At 44.7% G+C, this 21,550-nt stretch overlaps 1 protein-coding gene and 1 long non-coding RNA gene across 2 annotated transcripts in view; one reads left to right on the top strand and one right to left on the bottom strand.

Moving 5' to 3' along the window:
- CACNA1E (calcium voltage-gated channel subunit alpha1 E) overlaps nt 1-21,550 on the top strand; it is a 497,630-nt gene that overhangs the window by 64,572 nt on the left and 411,508 nt on the right. The window lies entirely within an intron of this gene.
- On the bottom strand, nt 9,967-20,085 carry LOC129527984 (uncharacterized). Its single transcript, XR_008673104.1, has 3 exons — nt 19,948-20,085; nt 17,139-17,284; nt 9,967-10,052 (listed from the first exon to the last, which is right to left on the bottom strand). It is a non-coding gene; the product is annotated as an uncharacterized lncRNA (long non-coding RNA).

The following is a 21,550-nucleotide window of genomic DNA, read 5'->3' as shown; positions in this document are numbered from 1 at the left end:
TGGCAGTGGAGAGGAAGAATTTAAGGTAGAAAGAGCAGGATTTGATAAAACCCAGTGTGTCTAGGAATCTTGTTGATGACCAAATCATTTGGGCCTTGAAATTTTAGAGTTGGAAGTGAGTTAGGGATGGCCTAATATTACTCCTTGACCAACCACCTTATTTTCCACTCTGCTGTGTACAAATACCTTAGCAAATAGCAATAACAATCTTCTCTCAAATGTGTGTGGTCCTTTAAAACTTCCCGTGTGCTTCATAATCAATGTTTCCTTTAAGGGCATGGCTTGACCCAACCTTTAGCTCAGCCCATTGCTCAGGTGCTCTGCTCCAGGTGATCTGGTCTTATCTTGCTAGTCAGATGCAGGGAATGGTGGTTCCTGTGTTGTAAAGTGGGACTCATGCAGAAGGGGCGGAGGCTTAGGTGGTGGGATGAAGCTGGAGAAGTGACTCCTCTCCAGAGACTGGCTCTGAGTACACAGCCAGCCATCTTGTCTTAAGACAAGGCCAGGACAGCTGCCTCCTCTTCTGGGGACCTCCTCCCCACATTCCAGCCTGTTCAAATCAGGCTGTGTTCACAGTCCATATTGTAATGTGTTCTCCTTAATGGGATCTTTCTCTGCTTTCCTCCTGTGACCGCATCTCTCATTCCTTTGAACTTCCCCATTGGTATCTCTTTTCAGGCATTTATCTCAGCCCAATTGCTATACTTACTTCCAACTTTCCTTGAGTTACAGTGTCTTTCACTTCTTTATTCCCCACAGCCCCACTTGCATGTAGCTCATGCATATAGCACAGTCCAGTGAAGGTTGTTTAATTGAACTCATTCAAGGTCAAATACATCCTTTGGACATGGTAGGTGCACAGAAAAATTAGAAGGGAACTAAGATTCCCTGGTGAATGCTGATTCATTTATCTCTACACAGGTATGATGATGAGACAAGCGGGGGCAGAAAGGAAGCAGAAGTAGTAAACGGAGCAGTTGGGAGTGCTTAGAACTAAGAAAGTATGTGTGTGGCAAATGCCTTTAGAAAACTCTGACTGAGCAGGAGCCTGACCACCATCTTAACTCTTCCTCATTTAAAATTTAAAATGGTCTGTGGGGAGATACTCTCCTTTTAGGATCATCAATCTGATTTTGTTCCAGAACTCAGTTGGGAAATTAGGTTTTTATTTTAGGAATTTGCTAGAATATACTGTGGCAGAAACTGGCAAATGCTCACTAAACCCATTTCCTTTTCTTCCTGGGCACACAGCTCAACTACATTTCCCTGCCTCCCTTATGGGGTATGAACATGTGACCAAACTCTGGCTATGGAGCGTAGGCAAAAGGGATGTGTGGCACCTCCAGACCTGACCCACAAAACCTCCTACATCATCATCCAAGCCTTTTCTCTTATTTCCTGCTGGCTGCATGCCAGAGATCTGGCAGAGGGCAGCACTGCCCAACAGAACTTTCCACGGCGATGCAACTTTCCATGCCTCTGCTGTCCACTATGATAATCGTCTGCTCACTGAGCGCTGGAAATGGAGCGAATGTGACTGAAAAACTGAATTTTTTACTTTATTTAATTTTAATTCATTTAAACTGCCCTACGTGGGTATGGCTGCCACATTGGGCACCACAGCTTTTGATGCAAGGAGTCTGGTTCCTGGGTGACTGGATGGAGCAGAATCTCCTGTTTACCTGCACTGCACAGTGAAGTACATGAGAAATCAGTATGGTGTTAAGACACAGAGATGCAGTATCTATGCCATAAAGTGAGGGATACCTGCTGATTCACCTATACTAAAAATTCATATAGTATACATCTCAGCTGGATACCAACGTGGCTGGACAAACCCAGTATCTAATGTCAAATCCAATTATCCAGTGTCATTCTTAGAAGGAAAATCTAATCTTCTTTTGCCTCTCTTGAGCTCCCAATCTTTCTTCACCCTATTTTATTGGGGAAAAAATGGAGGCCCTCCAAGCAAGCACTACTTCCTTTTTCCATGTAGGGTAGCAGAGTGAACTCAGGGTTCTCGTTTCCTCTCCATCATAGCTCGCTGTGTGACTCAGGCAAGTTACATTTCTTCTCTGGTTATTGGCTTCCTCATCTTTAAAGTTGCGATTTCTGGTTTTGGTTCTTTTTCTAAAATGCTCCTTTCAAATATCTGCTCTCTCTCTGCACCCTTTGTGCTTCTCCTCCTATCTTGGAAGGGACGATCCTCACTCCTGGTGTTCCCGGTACAAGCCACTCCCAGACCCTGCCATGTTCCATTCTGCCCTCTGATAGCATTAGGAGATATACCTAATGCTAAATGACGAGTTAATGGGTGCAGCACACCAGCATGGCACATGTATACATATGTAACTAACCTGCACATTGTGCACATGTACCCTAAAACTTAAAGTATAATAATAATAAAATAAAAAAAAGAAATCTTTCCTGCTTTCCTGCCTCTTTCCTCTTTACCAATGATTAAGCCCATACCTGCTATCACTACTGCCTCCCATTTCACTTACCTTCACTCTTTCCAGCCTAGATTTTGCCCTGATGTCTCTGCTGAGATGGATTTTGGGAATATCACCGTAAATACCCTCCCTTCAGCTTACAAAGGGCGGGCTCTGGGGACAGGGTGAGTCTCTCCTGTCTCAGCAGAGGAAGACACTTAATCCTGTTGCATGGCTCTTCTCCCTTCATCTATAAATTCTAGACTCTTACCTCCTACACTGCCAGGGTGTCATGAGAATTAAAAGTTTGTAAATTGCCTTGAGTTCCTTGGAGATAGCTAGCGAGTGCAAGTAATAAAAATCATTTCATATAAAGCTGTTGAAAAACAGGCAGTGAATTGGTTCACAGTCTCCCTCATTGGGTTATGATTATGAACATCTCCGATGGAATATCACATTACAGCAAGACAGGTGATGCCTGTGTTCAGCTGCTAATGGTAATAAAGAGCTTAATTTGCACTTCTATCTATTTTTCATTTCACTGGGTTGGGGAGTGGAGGTGACAGAGATGGGGATATTCAAGGAAGCTTTATAAGCGCATCCTTGAATTGGTGATGGGGAGATGATTGTTCTAGCATTGTAAATAGCCAAAGCTAGACGGCTTGCTGCCATGAACTCTCCAGCTATTCTGTTACTTAATTACTATTGTTTTTCCTGTTTCCTAAGGCAGGGACTTTGAATCCGTCATTTCTGCACCTACCCCTTCCTTCCTTTTGTTTTCCTTACCTTTATTTCCTTCCCTACTCCACTTCCTTCCTTTCCTTCCTCTTTCCTCTTCTCCTCTCTTACTTCCCTCCCTCCCTCTGTTTCTCCCTTCTTTCCTTCCTTTGTTCCTTTCCTCCTCTCTTTACCTTCCTTTCTTTCCTCTCTCCCTCCCTCTCTTCCTCCCTTCCTTCATTTATTTTACTCTTATTCCTCATAATTTGGATCATCTACCATATGTATACTGAAGAGAGTAGAGATAAAGTAGCAAATGAGGTAAATAAGATTTTTGTTCTCATGTAATTTGCAAACTATGATGGTTGACAATCAACAACACAAGGAATTCTAACAAAGTGTTATTTGTTCATTCATTCTTTCATTCGTAAATCATTAAAGAGAGCTTACTATGAGCCAGGCAGTGTTCTAGGCACTTGGTATAAATCAGTGAACAACTGATAGTGGGGCTCTGATGGTCTAAGTACAGACTTCTCTGACAATGCAAAGCAAGAGACCTCTTCTTATCCAAGGGGTCAGGAGGGACCCCAGGGAAGGGATACTTTGACGGTGAGAAGTTAGCCTGGCAACAAATGGGGCAGGGGAGGTGTTCCAGCTACCTGCTGAAGGGAGCAGCTTGTGGAAGGTCAGGAAGAAGCTCAATCAGTGTGGCTGGCACACATCACGTGTAAGGTCAGAATGGCAAAAATGAGTCCTGAGAGCAAGGCAGGGGCTGTCTGAGCCACGGTAGGCAGTTTGAGGTTTATTCTAGGTCATCTGAAGGACACCGAAGGGGGTGAGGACAATCAGGATCAGAGCCATCCAATAAAACTTTCTGCAGTGATGGAAATTGGTCTCTGGCCAACATGGCAGCAGCTAGCCATGGAAACTATTTATTGCACACTTGAATTGTGACTAGTATAACTGAGGAACTGAGTTTTAAATTGTATTTTATTGAAATGTAAATAGCTCCACGTGGCTAGTAGCTAGCATAATGGACAGTACAAATCAGTATTGTCTGCTCATCATATCCAGAATACAATCAAATTCCTCCTGCACCCCCATGTAGGCCCTTCTGCAACTCTTAAGCCTTCCCCAAACACTGAAGCCTCTTGTACTGACTGAATCTCTTGGTTAATTGGGTAACTATGTGTGTTCCCATTTCTCCTCAATGAGTCTGCACACGCTTTGAGTAGGGACCGCTCTTGGGCTTTTGTTTTTGCCTCATCGCAGGCCACATGGCCTGAGTTCATTGAATAACTTTTGTTTGATTGATTGACTCCTGATTTCCTTGGGCTGATGGGTAGAAAGTACAAGGATGCAGATACCAGTGTTGCAGATGGGCTGCCTGTGAGGTCTGTGTGCCCCAGCCCTCCGAGAGTACACAGGGGATGTCTGTCCATGAGAAGCCAAGCCGTGTGACCTCTGGGAGCCCTTCCAGAGTCTCATTTGCCCAGCCCTCAGGTATTTCTGTGCTGTGAGTGGGGTGAGGTGGAGGGAGTTCTCAGCTTTCCTGCAGAAGGCAGGCACCTGTCACCACCCTGAACACTTGGGCTGCTCCTTTGAGTGCTTTACAGTGACAGGGAGCTTGCTTTCCATTCCTGTATTTTCTCTGGACAGTCAAATCACTTTCCCACTGAGGCTTCTAGTTTTAAAATGATTTAAAAAAGGGCCTATTTCCATGCTTATGTTTTAGGCTCAGCTTGAGGCATAAAAGGAAATGTCCTCATAGTAATTGCTCTGAATGGATTTGGGGGTAATAGATGATCTGCCTCTTCCCCAGCTCCCCTCAGCCACAGGAGCCAAAGGTGTATGAAGCTCCTGCCCCGAGGGAGAGCTGCTCCTCAGTGCATTCTTTTGTGTGGCAGCAGAAGGCCCACGACACGGTGCCCAGGGCTAGTTCTCTCTAACTGGAAGTGCAGATGGTGTTGCCCCATTTTCAGAGTACACAGAGACTGGAGACGTGGTAATTTTAGTGTTGGAACAGGGATCCTGCCCTGGCAGAGTCTTGGTTCCTACTTGGGGAACGTATTTTCATAGAATAACAGACTTTCAAATGTAATTTAGTCAGTGCTTGCATTTTTTGTGTCCCTTTCTGGTGGTTGTCACTTGCAGTGATGTGGACTACATTACCATATGAGGCTGCCCTCCTGACCTCAGGACCTCTAACTATTGCAACACATTTCCCCAGGTTGAGCTAAAATCTGCCCTTTGTAGTGTTCACTCCTGGGTCCCAACCTTCCCCCTTGGGACCCTATAAAGCAAGCCTGATCATCCCGCCTTCATGTGAACTGGTATTTGATGATAGCTAAGAGTTCCTTCAACATTTGCCCTGAGGATAAGGTCTCAATTCCTGTGGTCACCTTGGCCGATAGACATTTGTTTCTCCCCGGAGAGTGGAGCACCCAGCAGTGGTCTTAGCAGAGCAGCCAGAGCATGGCCATCGCTGGAACATCATTCTAGATGTTCCACTCCTTTGACACAGCCTAAGAGAACCGTGGGAGACTACAGAGCTCCAGTTAGTCAGTGCTCCTTATCTGCGGTAACGTTCTAGAAGGTCGCCGTGAGCCCTCAATTAGCCAATGCTGAGCCATTGCTTCTAGACAAAGAGGAAATACAGTCATGTGTCAGTTAATGACAGGGATACATTCTGAGAAAGGCATCGCTAGGTGATTTTGTCATTTTGTGAACATCACAGATACACAAACATAAATGATATAGCCTATTACACACCCAGGCTATATGGTATAGCCTATCGCTCCTAGGCTACAAATCTGTATGGCATGTTACTGCACTGCATACTGTAGGCCCTTGTAACACAATGGTAAGTATTTGTGTATCTAATAAACATATATAAGCATAGAAAAGGTACAATAAAAATATGGTATTATAGGCCGGGCACGGTGACTCACGCTTGTAATCCCAGAACTTTGGGAGGCCGAGGCGGGCGGATCACCTGAGGTCGGGAGTTTGAGACCAGCCTGACCAACATGGAGAAACCCTGTCTTTACCAAAAAAATACAAAATTAGCTGGATGTGGTGGTGCATGCCTGTAATCCCAGCTACTCAGGAGGCTGAGGCAGGAGAATCGCTTGAACTTGGGGTGTGGAGGTTGCAGTAAGCCAAGATGGCGCCATTGCACTCCAGCCTGGGCAACAAGAGTGAAACTCCATCTCAAAAAAAAAAAAAAAAGGTATTATGATCTTATGGGAGCATCATTGTATATGCTGTCTGACATTGATGGAAACATTGTTTTGTGGTGCATGACTGTATAGGGTTAGGTTTCTCTGAGCTTCTGCTTACAACATTTTCATCAAATGATCAATCCATAAGCTTGTTTCATGTATGTTTTTGTTTAAAGACATCTTCTTTAATATACATTTTTGATTCATTAGCATTGAACTCTCAGCCAATAGCCCTGTAGCTCATGCCTGAACCAAGCTTACGTAACACGTATATTTTCTCCATGAGGCACGTTGCAGCTTTCTTGCACTTAGGAACACTAGACAGCACTCAGTACTATGTTTGGGGCCATTTTAGCAGCACCATCATCAACAGAAAGTGCAAAAATGCAAAAATCATGGCACTAAATAGACCAAAAAAGGGACCCTTGTGTACAGCATGAGAGCTGAAACAAGGAGACTTCGTGTTACCTGTCTGAATTCAACTGAGAAAGAGTGTGTTGGGTGACTAATTTTTTCACACCCTGCATAGGTCCACAGATGAGCTGTGAGTGTTGGTCTTGGGGTTACAAATCAATGTTACTGACTAGACTAATTCACAAGTAAGGAATCTGCAATTAATGAGGATGGACTGTACCATGACCCTAAGGAAGTAGAAAAATAGTGGTTGGCTTCATGCAGGATGTGGAGAATAGTGCCACAGCAGAAATTTCTTGCATGCGTGTGTCGCAGGGAGGTCCCAAGTAGTGGCTTGTGTCTGTGTGTGTTTTACTTTTGGTCCCATGTCCTCAGATGGACTCTCAGCTCCAGCTGGACAAGCCTCTCATTTCCATCAGCCATGTCTGGCACAGTGTTTCACCCAGAGTGGCACTTGCAAATCTTTGTTACTGGGGCTGCTGAGGAGATCAGTGCTGATTTAGAGCAGAAGGAGCTGAAAGAGAGAATGAAATGTGACAAGAGATGTGCATAGGTCCTAAGAGATACTTCAAGTGAAGACACAGAGATTTAGGTTAATTCAGAAAATCAATGAAGAGACAGTGGAAGAAAGTGAAGGAGGAGACTGACGTGGCTGCAGCCACAATACAGATGATTTTAGAGGAGGCTGACTGTGCTTTGGCATGGGACTGGTGAGAAGCTTGTTTTCCTTTTCCCAGGAAAGACTTTCCTTCCTGAGAGCATGAGGACTTCGCTGCCGTGTGATTGATTGCTGTTCTTCGTGACAGTGCCCCAGAGCCTAGGCAGGGCTGTGTGTCCACTGTTCAGAAGAGCAAAGTGGGAGGGTGCTTAAGCCACCTTCCCAAGGGAACAGGATCAGTGATGGCGCCAGGGTTCCCACTGTTGCTAACCTGACCGCCTTAAGAGGGGCTTCTGCTGAATGCAGTGATCACCCAGGAGAGGAGAGGAGACACTTTATTTATTTATTTATTTATTTATTTATTGATTGATTGATTTTTTATGAGAAGTTAGGAAAGTGAAAGAAGTCGAGAGAACCTGTAAAAGGAGAGGTGTTGTTTTTGTTGCTTGGTCATGACAGCTTGATTCAGTTCAATAGACATTTGTTGAGCTTCTGCGTGTCCTTCCTGCCACAAAGGATGGAATCATGGGCTGGACAGAGAAGAATTCTAGGCATGGAGGTCAGTGACAGCTGCCCGTAAGTAGGAGAGTGGATTTAATCCATGAGTCAGGGAAGCACATCAAGGACTGGTAGCGAGGGCTCAGAGTGGTTGCTGAAAGCCATATGCTTTTGTGTAGTACGAGGCTTGAGCCTGAAATCTGTTGCCTAGAGATGATTCTGTTCTGTTAGGCTGCCAGCTCGGTGCTTTTGCCCTGTGGCTCAACATCCTAGAACCATAAGTGCTGTGGAGGTCAGAGAGTTGGAGATACAGTGAGCTGTAACACATGGCATTCTAGCAGGGGAAAAAGTCAGATGGACATGTAACTATGTAATTATAGTGTGTCTCCAGTGTTGTGTGATTACAAAGGAGGGAGAAATTGCTTCCTGTTGGAAAGTTGCCCGAGGCTTCATGAAGGAGGAGATGATTGATGTGCTGATTGGCCGCCAAACTGCCCCTGCCCTTACCTTTCCATCTCTGTAATTTCCATCCAGTTACTTAAGCCAAAAATCTGGAGGAGTTATCACCAATTCTCTCCTTTTCTTAATCTTCCCCACATCCAATCTATCACCAAATTGCTTAGCTTCTGTCTTAAAAAGAGAGCTCAACACTCTCAATTTTACTCTTTATTCATTGCCACCACTGGAGCCCTGGGCACATCACTTGTGGCTGAGACTACTGAAAAAGCCTCACCTAAGGGTGGTTTAAAATTCTACTCATTTTCCTCTTTTATCAGCAGTTTTTGCAGCAGCCAGAGTAATCTTTCAAAAAATAATCTAAGATCCTGCCACTCCCCTGCTTAAAACCCTTTGTAGATTTCTGTATTAGTCAGGATCCAGCTGTGAAACAACTTTGGGTATTTCAAGCAGGGAATATTAATACAAAGATTTGGTTGCATAGGTACAAATAGAGACGGAAGGCAACCCAGGGCAGGCAGCCGTTACCATGTTTACACTGGAGGCACCCAAGCCCTGGAAGCCGGAACCTACTCAACCATGGTGAGTCCTGCCTGGGGGTAGCTGGGAATTCAGTGGGAGGGGCTGTCTGGGGGGGAAGCTCCAGTGGCAAAGGAGACACCACCATGGCCAACGAATGCCAGCTAGAGCCAAGAGGGAGAGGGGAAATATTCGGGCTCCTCTTTTCTTTCTTTCTTCTAGTCTCCCCCTGGGGCCTCCCAGTGGTCAAACCTTGCTAGAGCCAGTTCTCTAGGGAGTCTGGGGAATGCTGAAGGGTGGAAACAGATGTGACAGGAGTGTGGTGCAGTAAATTTCAGGCACTGGCTGAACTATTTATGCAGACTGGGTTTGGCTCGTAGGTGGAATAGAAGGCTGTTGGATTTGTCTGTCAGAAAGTACCATAGCACAGGAATCTGGTCTGCCACTCCAGATCTTCTCTCTGTCTCTGTCTCTCTCTCTGTCTTTCTCTCTCTCTGTCTCTCTCTCTGTCTGTGTGTGTGTGTGTTTAGTGGAAGGACAGACCTCTTTTGGGCCAGGGATTGGTGAATGAGGAAGAGCCTCTCTTGGCCTCCTGTTGAGCCCGGGAGGATAAGCACAGAATATTCTTAAGAGAGGTCTGTGGTAGATCAGCACAGAAAGGGTAAGGAATAGGCAGTTTGGTACCTCCAGAATACAATCCCAGTGTCTTTTAATCTGGCATTAAAGCCTTTTAGGTTCTCATCCAATCTTACCTTCCATGTTTCTCTAACTGGAATATTTTTCCTGACGCTCAACTCAAGACTTACTAATTTCACCCTCCATGCCTTTGCATGTAAGATTTCTTTCATTCAATTCCTATCATTCTTCAAGAATGGTTCAAACCTCACCTCTTCCAGGAAGCCTTCCTGGTTTCCTCCAGGACTCAAGGATCTTGCTTTCCTTCTCAGAGCTCCTGAAAGGGTTAAGGTTGCTTTTACTACTTGGTAAGATCATAGTTTTGCCAAAGAAGGATAGTTTACCTCTCCAAAAATATTTCAGGCTCTTCCATGGCCGGGACAGGGAGTCATTAAGTCTTTGTATTCACCAGAGATGTCATCACTGTGTGCAGGAACACAGTGGATGCCTGACCAACATCTGTGGAATGGAAATGTATTCAGTCCTAAAGATCAAGTAGTCAGTGTTCAATAAAACAAAGGAGAAGAAGCTGAGCAGGTAGAAATGTGTGATCAGTGATCTCAGAACCCCAAAAAGGTGCTTTAGAAATAAGACAGAGCAATACAGTCATTGGAACCAAATGTGAGACTGTGACTCATGAAGAGACGGGAGGCTGCCCCTAATTAACAGGAAGCTGGAAAAAAAGACAGTGGCAAGAGAGAGGCTGAGATGGGGAGCAGGCTGAGGAAGCTTAGCATGGAGGTATTGTGTGATGTTGGCAATTTTGAAATGTTATGTTTAGCAATGAGTAATACATAACTGATCTAGTGGAAAATGTAGGGCTGGTTCTTCAGGGAGGTAAGAATGAGATCTGTGAAATGATAAGGAGTTAATTGCAGATATCTGTGTTGGAAGTTATAATGTCAGTTTGCCAATGCAGGCATTGCCATGAGTATGAATGGATTTTCTTTGTGGAGTGCTGGAGGCATAAACAGCTGCAGGTGTTGTTTACATGTTCCACATGCTTTCATGCTGAAATGTGCTTATTAGCTAAATGCATGCTGTGGGGGAAGGCTGCCTGGCTCTACCAATTACCAGTTATGGGATTTTAGGAAAGTTGATAAATCTGTGCCTCAGTTTTCCTCATCTGTAAGATGGGGTTAATAATAGTACCTTCCTTACAGCATTATCATAGGATTAAACAAGATGTAAAGGATTCAAGAATGTCTAGCTTATTGTAAAAGCTGACAGGACATTAGTTATTATTACCATTATTTGTCTTTTATGTTGTCTTCAAGGCTTTGAGGATGGAACTGTTGGAGGGGTAAGTGATCTTTTCTTTTCCTTTTTTTCTGAAACAGGGTCTCCCTCTGTCACCCAGGCTGGAGTGCAGTAGCGTGATCTTGGCTCACTGCAACCTCTGCCTTCCAGGCTCAAGCGATCCTCCCACCTCACTTCCTGAGTAGCTGGGACCACAGGCAGATGCCACCAGGTCCAGCTAATTTTTTGTATTTTTGGTAGAGACAGAGTTTTGCAATGTTGCCTAGGCTGGTCTCGAACTCCTGAGCTCAGGTGATCTACCTGCCTCAGCCTCCCAAAGTGCTGGGATTACTGGCGTGTGCCACCGTGCCTGGCCAAGAAGGACTGGTGATCTTTTCTGATGGGGGCAGTGAGTACTCATTTGAACTCAAGACCTTAAAAACCATTACATTTCAAGTACTTGGAAAAAATGTTTGCAACTTTCAACAAGCAGGTACCAAGAACCTTTTCCTGGGTTTGTGCTTTTGAAGAGCAGCTCGGGTTATGTTGTGTGACTGTCAGCCACCGTGGGACTGAGTGGGACTGAGTGCCTGAACCTGGGGATAGGAAGAAAAGTAGGGATTGGCTCCTAGTCTCTAGACAGGGCCTGTAAGATACCCTGCAATAGTGTGATGTGGTGACTTCAGTTGGCCAAAGGTGGCTTCTCAGGGGACGGTTGGTTGCTGACTCAGTCCAGGTGTGTGGAAGGTGCTTGATACAAGAATGGGAAGAGTGGTGGGGGAGTTTACTTTATCTCCAGCCAGACCTGGGTTCAAATCATAGTTTGCCTTCTCACCACTTATGTGACTTTTGGAAACCACTTAACTTCTCTGAGCCTTGTAAAATGGGAGGTTTAAATAAGATAGCATATTTAAAGTGTCTGGCACACAGTAAGACTGATACATGTGAATTCCCTTTTCTCAGTTTCTTCATCTGTAAAATGTGGATAATACAGAACATTTTGTGAGGCTTTTGTAACAATTTCAGATAATTTATTCATTCACTAAAATATTTTTAGTGTTGACTACATGCCAAAAATCCTTAAGGGTTTGGGGTATCTCATCAAATAAAACAGACATAGATACCGGCCCTTTTCTAGTTTAGATTTTAGCAGGGAAAGATAGACAATACACTATCATAAACAAATACAGCTTCTAATGTGTTGAAAGATGATAAGTGCTATGGGGGAAAAGGGGAAAATAGGATAAGGGGGATTGGGAGTGCTGAGGGTGGGGTAGTGTGCAGGATTCTACAGGATGGCTAAGATAGGCCATCATTGTTAAGGTGATATTTGAGCAAATATGTGAAGAAGATGACGGACTTAGCCAGAATGATATTTAGGGGAAGAGCATTCCAGACAGAAGAAACAGTCAGTGCAAATGCTGTGGGAGTGAGCCTGGCATGTTCCGAGAACAACATGGAGGCCAGTGTGGCTGGAGCAGAGGAAAGAGAGACTAGAAGGAGGTAGAGTCTGGGAAGTAACAGGAAGCCAGATGGTGCAGGGCCTTGCTGACCACTGGGAGGTCAGCTGTGGCTGTCACTCTAAGTGAAGGGAGGGTACATTGCAGGATGCTATGCAGAGAGGAATGACGTGCTCTGCCTATTTAAGAGGCTCACACTGCACATTGGTTACTGTGTTCAGAATAGACTGTAGAGGGGTAAGGGTGGAAATAGGGAGACCAGTTAGAAGGTTGTTGCTGTGTCCAGATGAGAGATGATGGTGGCTTGTACCAGGATGGTAGCAGTGGATGGTGAGAAGTGACTTGATCCTTTTATGTATCTTGTAGGTAGATTTAATAGCATTCACTGATGATTGGATATGGGGAATGAGAAGTATAGGAGTCAAGGACAGCTTGAGCAACCAGAAGGATAGAGCTGCCATCAATTCAGAAGGAGATTGTGAAGCAGGCTTGGATGGGAAAAGTTAGGAGTTCACACTTGGGCATGTTGAATTTGAGTTGTATGTTATATATCCAAGTAGAGAAGTCATGGAGGCACCTGGTTAAATGAGTCAGAAATTTGGGAGAAAGGTCTGAGCTGAGTTATAAATTTCGGAGTTGACAACATATATGGTAATTCAAATCACATGACTGGATGAGGTCACCATCTTTTCTGATGGGGGCAGTGAGTACTCATTTGGACTCAAGACCTTAAAAACCATTACATTTCAAGTATTTGGAAAAAATGTTTGCAACTTTCAACAAGCAGGTACCAAGAACCTCTTCCTGGGTTTGTGCGTTTGAAGAGCAGCTGGGGTTAAGAGCGGCATGAGGGCCTCCAGCTTAAAGAATCGAGGCAGAAGAAGAAAAGCCAGCAAAGGAAGTTGAGAAGTGATCCATGAGGTCGAAGGAAAACCAGGAGAGTGTGATGTCATGGAAGCCAGATGAAGAAAGTGTTTCAAGGGGGCAAGAGTGATCAATTATGTCAAATAATGTGATGAGTCAAGTGTATTAGCTATCTATCATTGTGTAACAACTCGCTCAAAAACTTAGCAGCTTAAAACAACAAAAATGTATTATCTCACAAAGTTTCCAAGACTTAGGAATCTAGGAGTTGCTAAGGTGGCTAGTCCTGACTCAAGATCTCTTGCAGGTTGAAATTAAGTTGTTAGCTGTGGCCTCAGTCATCTCTAGGGTCAACTGGGGCTGGAGAATCCCATTCCAAACTCACTCTTGCAGTTCTTGGCACCTTATTTCCTGGCCATGTAGGCCATCTGAGTGGCCTCATGACATAGCATCTGGCTTCCCCCACAGCAAGTGGCCCAAGAGGAAGACAGACTGCAGGAGAGCACCCCAGACGGAAGCCACAGTCTTTTGTACCTAACTGTGGTAGTGTCATGCCATCACCTCTGAATGTTCTTGGTTACACAGACCAACCCTGGTACAGTGTGGGAGGGGACCACACAAAGGTGAACATCCCAGGAGGTGGGGTCATCTTGGAAGCTGGCTACCACATCAAGCATGACAAGAACAATTGGTCATTAGGTTTAGCAATGTGGAGGGCATTGATAACCTTAACAAAAGCAGTGGGGAGAAAAGTTTGATCAAAGTTGGTGTAAGAAGGGATGGGAGGAGGAGAACTGAGACAGTGAATAGAGATGCCTCTTTTGAAGAGTTTGTCACAAAGGAGAACAAAGAAATCAGGAAATAGCTGATGAAGGAAGTGGTTTTTCTAAGATGAGAGAAACAACAGTATGTTTGCACATTGATGGGAGTAATCCAACGAGTGAAAAATTGATGACGCAGAAGAGAAAGGTAATTGCTGGAGCCTGGTCCTGAGTAGAACAATGTGGAATAACATAGAAACAGAGATTCCCTCAACCCAGAATAAATAGTTTATGCTAAAACAGATAAAATTACCCACTACATTCTTATAGAGACAAGAGGTATCAGATCTCAAGAGTTTAAGGAAAAGAAATCACAGGAGAGAAATCTTAAAATTGGGAAAATTATTTCCATTAACTACTTCTTCTTCTGGGACTTGGGTAAAGACTGGAGCTACTTTATTTTAAGAGTGGAACACATCTGTCCAGCCTGCAGAAGATGCCTGGTTTGAACACCTCTGCAGCGAACCTGGCCAATGGAACAGCTGGGACTCCCTTGCAAGCTGCAGACCTGCTTTGTAGTGTAGTTCCAAGCCCTGAAGATAGGTGGGTTTTCTGCCACCAGATGAGGGAATTCTAGAGGCAACCAAACAGACCTTCACAGTAAAAAAGGGCAGAGGTCTACAGGAGCTCTCAGAATGTCTCTGGGAGGGTCAAGAGCATCAGTCCTCACTGATGCCTCCCATGCTCCCAGCAGGCCTCACATTATAGAATTCTCTTCTATTACTATGTCTCACCACAATAATGGTGGATGGGAACTCTGTCCTGAACCCTTACAAAACCCAGGCCCCTGCCTGGGTGAGTTTTTTGTTTATTTCCAGGCCGGAGTGCAGTGGCACGATCTTAGCTCACTGCAACCTCCACCTACCGGGTTCAAGTGATTCTCCTGCCTCAGCCTTCCAAGTAGCTGGGATTACAGGCATGCATCACCACACCAGGCTAATTTTTGTATTTTTAGTAGAGACGGGGTTTCACCGTGTTGGCCAGGCTGGTCTCGAACTGACTTCGAGTGATCCGCCTGCCTCGGCCTCCCAAAGTGCTGGGATTACAGGTATGAGCCACTGCGCCTGGCCAGGGTCGGGTGTTTCAGCCTCTCATCAAGTCACTAGGAAGACTCCAGGAAAAAGGAGGAAAGTGAGAAAAACTTTTGAATGGGCTACATCGGTGATGCTTAGAATCCAGCTCCAGGACCTGGTGTCCCTCCCCCTCATCCCGTCTTGTCCTTCCCTCTCCCTGCTGAGCTCCACAGCCCTGGGGCTTCCACATGTAGCCCTTACCCTTCTTGTACTCTAGTCAGTTCTCATTGGCATTCTCCTGGTTCTCAAAATGCTTTTACCCTATTGGCTAGGGCAAAAAATGACCTGAGAGATCCTGGACACTCTCCTAGCAACTGTGCCAGAGCTGGTGGCCATCGCCTTTTTGCAGAGACAGATGCTCCTGTAACAGGAACAAATCAATTAGCCAGCCTGCTGCTAATGTGCAAATGTCACCTTATTAAGCTAGTGTCTGCCTGGGGAAGCCGCCTCTTTCTCCTCTCCCCACTCTGAAGCTCAGCCCTTTGCTGTTGCTTCAACCTCTGTCTCTTCTGAGGTCAATTGTAAAATGAAACTGCTGCCATCTGAACATCTATGAAAGCCGCAGGCTCTACCCAGATGCCTTGGCTGAGAGGATGGGCAGTTTAATTTCCCTTCCTTCTCTCAAGAGTCTTGACGTGCAAGGACCAGCTCTCCCTTTATCACCATTTCCAGAAAAACAGAAACAAGGCAAAACAAAATAAAAACAAAACTTTGCACCTATTTTTGGTGCCAAAACCTTAAATTAGATTAAGATCACATCAATTTCTTCCATAAGCTTTGTAGCTTAGGAAGTGCATGCTCACAGTTTATTTTATTTAACCCTCATAATAAATCTACTGGAGGAAAGGACAATTATCTCCATATTGCAGATGAGAAAACTGAGGCCCGGAGAGGTTGGCTGACTTGCTCAAGGATATTAAGCCAGTAAATCGCAAAGCCAGGGCTGGAAGAAGGGCAAGAAGGGCCAGAAAAGCTGATTCAAAGCGCAGGAACTCTGGAGGCACCTCCTGGCAGCTGGAGCAGGGTGTGCGGAGTGCCCTCCCTCCATGAGCTAAAGGAGGACTGGCTTCCATGAAGCACCAGCATTGCTCTGTCACCCCCACCCAACCTGGTCACCTTTCACTATGACCACTTTCCATCCTGTCTCACTTTCAGGAATGAGGTCTGAGCAGTGCAGCTGGACCTACTATAGTCATAGTTTCCACTGGCTTTGACTTCATCAAGCGAAAACCAACACCCCTTTGAAATCTGTAGCCCCACCCCTAAAAATCAGCCTTTCAGCTTGAACCAAAAGGCAAAAGGCAATGGAGATCCAACTGGAAACAGAGCTCCCTTCCTCCCTTCCAGGCAATGCTGCTGTGTAGAAGTTCACTTCAGAAATTCTGTCTACACTATGAGGATGTAAATGTTAGGGAGAATCTCCTCTGCCTCACATGAACCTGGGTCCTTCAGTGAGTGCCCCCACCACATCCCCTCAATCGTTTGATTCTTCCCCGTATTGTGACCTCTCTGTCCTTCCTCTGAAGTTGTAGGAGTTGATTCTTCCCAAAATAACCTGAGTATTGGCTTGCAGGAAAGTTACAATTAGCTTTTCACAGGGAAGAAAGCTTAGAGAGTTTTTTTTTTTTTTTTTTTTTTAAAGGAAAAGAGGTAGAAGGGAAAAAAAGCAAATGAAAAATCTTGTGGTCTTCTAAGTCAATTTAGAAAACACTGAGTTATTTCCGTAGAACTATTCTGACAGGAGATACATTGATTTTTGGCCTCTCTTCGTTGTTTTTATTGCTGATTACATCCTCTTTTTCTAGATTGTCCCAGGTGGCCACAGGTGAATGAATTGTGCTTCCTTACAGACCACTGATTTCTGTGTTGACACACATTGATTTCAGCTCAGAGTAAGAAAGATCATCCTAATAGAGCTATCTAAAGTTGGAATAGTTGCTTGGGTGGTGGGGGAAGGAGGGTGGTAATGAAATAGTGAAATCCCTGTCAATGGAGGTGTTCAAAGACTGAATGACTGTGGAGGGAATGTGATCGAGCTGACTCCAGCAGGACTGGGAAGATAGCTCAGGGGATCTTTAATGTTCTCACCTCATGTTCAGCATTAACACCTGAGATGACTGTTTAATATTATGTAGATACTACGTGCCAGTGAGGACAGTGTTTCCCAAAGTGTGACTTGTTAGATGTTTCCCACAGGGTGGTATGCTTGATGATTTTCTTTGGTAAGGAATTTACTGTTAAAATAGTAAAAATATAATTAGTACAACAAATCACAATTTCATGGATATCGTTGCCTGGGATGAAGCTAACAAAACCCATGCCATAGTAATGGACATTTAGACTGTAAAAATTACAGGTGAGGCCCTAAGTGGTAACCTTGAACATTTAAGACCTTAATTGCTGAATTTTAGCCTTAAGTGTTTTGAAAGATGAATAGTAGAGGTGACCCAGATAAATAATAGGGAATCTGATCTACTGTAGTTCTATGCTATATCTCAGTGGTCCCCCCCACCAGGGGTACATTGTGAAGCAGATTTGAATTTGCTTCACAAAACTCAGGTTATAAAAATCTAGCATTCATTATTTCCAGAACCTTGCTAGATTTCTGAGTTTCAAGCCACTTTAGTGGAAAACAACTTGATCTTTTAAAATTTATGTTTTACCTTATTTCTAGCCAGAGATTTTCTAGTTAACTGATGGTTTATCATTCTTTTGATTATATACATCATTCCTTTGATGTATATACAGTCAGCTGCCTGCTACCCCTCCTTTCCTGAAGCTTATGTGGCCTGACGTTGGGGTGGGGCATCTGGGCTGCAGACCCTCTGGGGAGGCTGCAGACTGGCCGTGGCTGCAGGGAAGAGGGCCCTCCTTGTCTGTGGGCATTGACACCTCTCCCCCACCACATCAGCGGCTGAAGCATCCCCATGCCCTACCAAGCCTCTTGTCTCCTGATACGTGAACCCTGTCTCCTCCTTGCCCAAGCCTTGAGACCCCTTTAGGACCATTGGCAAGATCCCCGTGCCCCTCTTTGGCTCAAGGTTGTGTGCTGAAGACAGGAAATCTTCAGAGGGCCTCCTGCACCACTCAGGAGACACAGGAGCTTTAGGGATAGGGAGTTGCCATCACGGGCTCTCTCTCTCTGCCTCTCCCCAGTCCTGACGGCCTGTGTTTTCCCTTGGGGTACATTGAGCTCCTATTGATCAGGCACTTTGCAAAGCTGTCTCTGTCCAGGGTTTGAGAGGGTCACGCTTTGCTGTATTATGGCTGCAATGGCTTCCAACTGGTCTCCCTGCCTCTTCGCCTACTCTCCCACAGTCTGTCCTCACCAGCAGCTACACAGGAGTGTCATGCCTGCTTAAAACCCTCCAAAGGCTTCCCACTTACCTCAGAGCAAAAGGCAAAGGCCCTCTGTGATCCGTGCCCCAACATTACATCGCTGATATCATCTGCTGCTACTCCTGTTCTAGCCACACTGGCCTCCTTGCTGCTCCTAGCAAGGAACATTCTAGGCATGCTCCCTCATTAGGCCTTTGTGCAGCTTTTTCTGTCTTCCCTATATCAGAATTGCCACTTCCTCACTTATTTCGAATATGCTGAAATGTCACCTTCTTGGTGAGGCCTACTCTGACCACACTGTTTCAGTTGCAGTCCACCCTAACTCCCATCCTTCCTGCCTTGCTGACCCTGACATGATGCACAGTTCTTAGCTTAAACACCCTGTCCTCCAGGCAGCCTCCCCAACTCCCCAAGACCCTCTATAGCCTCCCAGAGAACCTTATTTGTTTTTTCCACTTGAGCACAAATCAAGGTTCATGTTAGAATCTGTTTACTTTTCTGTTTTAAGCTCTGGTGCCTGGCACAATGTTGGGCAAGTAATAGGTGCTTATTGTCAGTGTATTGAATAAGTAAATGGTTGAATGAACGAGTGAATGACTCAGTTCAGTTTAAAAAAAGCTTGAAGATTGTTGAGGAGATTGGCTAGTAAGGCTTGTAAAACCTCCAGTATGGTGCTTGGCTCAAAAAAAGGAAGTTTATATTTATAATTCATATGATAAAGGAGGGCTTCTTGTCACAGAGCTTCTGTATTGTCTGTGATTCAACTAGTTTCAGTGAAAATTGCACTGATTTTTATGTAGGAAACATCAGGCTAAAATGCTTGAAAGATGTGTGGCAGGAGGAAGTGGCAGCCCTGCACTTTGAAGCACTGGGTCTTTCTTATGCCTGCTAGCAGAGGCCCCTCTTCTTGACTCCTCTTGGAATTACTGCCTGGCTGTTAAGTGGCCCAGCTCCCTAGAATACCGACACCTTAGAGGGGACCTATTTATGTCAGCGATTTTCATCTCCAGTGAAGAGCCTGGCCCTGGGGCACTTGTGTTTGGTCTGAGAAGAAGCAGAAGAAAGGTAGGATGGGCCACTTTGGAGCTTGTGTGTGATGATTGATGGCCCAGACATTCTCTCACTCCCATTTTGTATCATTACATATTTTCAAAGAAGGTGATCTGCTAACACAACTAAAGGTATACTAATTTTTATAACCAGATGAGACATTTCTTATATATAAATTTGCGAATCAGAAAAAATATTCTTTTCAGACCAGTTATCTTCCTTTTTGGATTGAAGAGTAGTGTTGCCATAATCATGGGGGATTTTGTAGAATATTATGGTGAAGACAGGAATTTGGCAACAGCTAGAGGGTGGTGTGAAGACCCTGGCAGCTGGGGGACAGAGGTATAGCTGGTGAGAGAGAGCCCAGGGGCCAGGGAAAGAGGTGGGAAGGGTCCCAAGACTCATTTTTCCCATTCCTCCTAGTTTCCTCCCAGAACAGAGCCATCACTTCATTCCCATCAGGCAATCACAAGATCACAAAGGATGATCCACCTCTTCTTTCCATTACCTCTTGGGGCAATCTGAGAGCTTGCTCTGTGATGATGCTGCTTGGAGAGGCCCAGGAGTGCTGTGCCAAGCCAGAGCGTACTCCGTCCCCATGCAGTACTGTCCTTAGTTAGAAAGTGCTGCTGACAACAGCTCTGCTTCCTCTACATGGACCTGCATAAAGACAAGGAGCCAGGCCTGGGGGAGGGGTCAGGTGGAACCTGGCACAAACATGTATGAACTTATTACCCCCCTGCACATACATGTACATATGTACATGCCATCACTGAAACACACAGTCTTATACCCAAGGGACAGGACTATTTGAGGGCCCACCTACTTTCAAAGTACAGCCTATACTATCCTTACTTCAACTTCCAGAGAGACATTAGGTAAGGAATCAGATTTTGAATTCTAGGTACAGTGTTACTAGCTATGTGACCTTGGGTAACTTTCTGTGCCCTGTTTTCTTATTTATTTAATGGGAAAGATAAAAGTACTTACCCAATAGGTTGGTTAATAAACATGAATTTCAGGTCTTGAGTTCAAGAAATAGAACTAATACCATTATTAGAGCCAGCATGGTGCAGTAGATGGTGGCATGGCATTTGGAGTCAGTCAGATCTGGATAAGAGGCTCTTCCATTTAATGACTGTGTGATCCTAACCTTGGGAAAATTATTTAATCCTTTTAAGTCTCAGTTTCCTCATTTGTAAAATTGAGTTAACAGTAATAGTTATTTGATAAGATTTTTTTCGAGAATTAAGTAAAAATTTAAAGGATTTGTTGCATAAAAGCCCCTTATAGTATCTAGTATAAAATTAAGAACCCAATAAATATTAACCATTATTTTTACTGATGATGGTGGTGGAGGTGGTGTCTAGTATGACCCCTCATCCTCATTCTACCCTACTGAATTGCAGAAAGGCCTTTTACATATAACCCAATTGCACTGTTCACTTCCCCACCTCAAACTTACTGCTTGCCCAATTGAACTTAACTTTATTCAGTTTAGATTGAGTCATTTTTCCATTATTCTGAGGATTGTTAGAACACTGACCAAGAATTTTATGCAAAAATGAAGTCTCAGTGTCCGTTTATAGAGGATGAACTACAACCAAAAAACATAGAGAGGGATAAGAAGACTCCCTCCTGCTGTGATCAGAACAATTAAATGGCTTTGTAGACTGTGGAGTATTTAAAATCTTATAATTTTGCAGGTGAATATGGGAACTCCCTCAACTAATGTGCTTTGGGGTGTAAGTAACAGAAAACCTGACTCAAATGGGCTTTGGCCAGTAGGAGCTGTATTGGCTCATATTGCTGGTGGTCTAAGGTGGGGTGGCTTCCGGGTTGATTGAATCTGGGGCTCCCTCTCCATTTCCTGTGATTTTCTTGGCCCTGCTCTCCTCCATGTGGCAGGCTTATCCTCAGCTGGCAGTGATGTGGTGGCAGCGGTTTCACAGTTTGCATCTGTGCAGCACACTGTCCAGAGGCAGAGAGGGGCCACTTCTTTTTCTAGCCTTCCCTTAAAAGCTGGGAGATTTTCCCTCCAAAACCCTAGTAAATGTTACCTTATACTTCATTGGCTTTAAATGAGTCACATGCCCTTTCCTTAACTAATC

The sequence above is a fragment of the Gorilla gorilla genome, chromosome 1, assembly GCF_029281585.2.
Source record: "Gorilla gorilla gorilla isolate KB3781 chromosome 1, NHGRI_mGorGor1-v2.1_pri, whole genome shotgun sequence".
NCBI lineage: Eukaryota > Metazoa > Chordata > Mammalia > Primates > Hominidae > Gorilla > Gorilla gorilla.
Note: the sequence above shows the minus strand (reverse complement) of the source record. Positions and strands in the feature narration are given on the sequence as shown.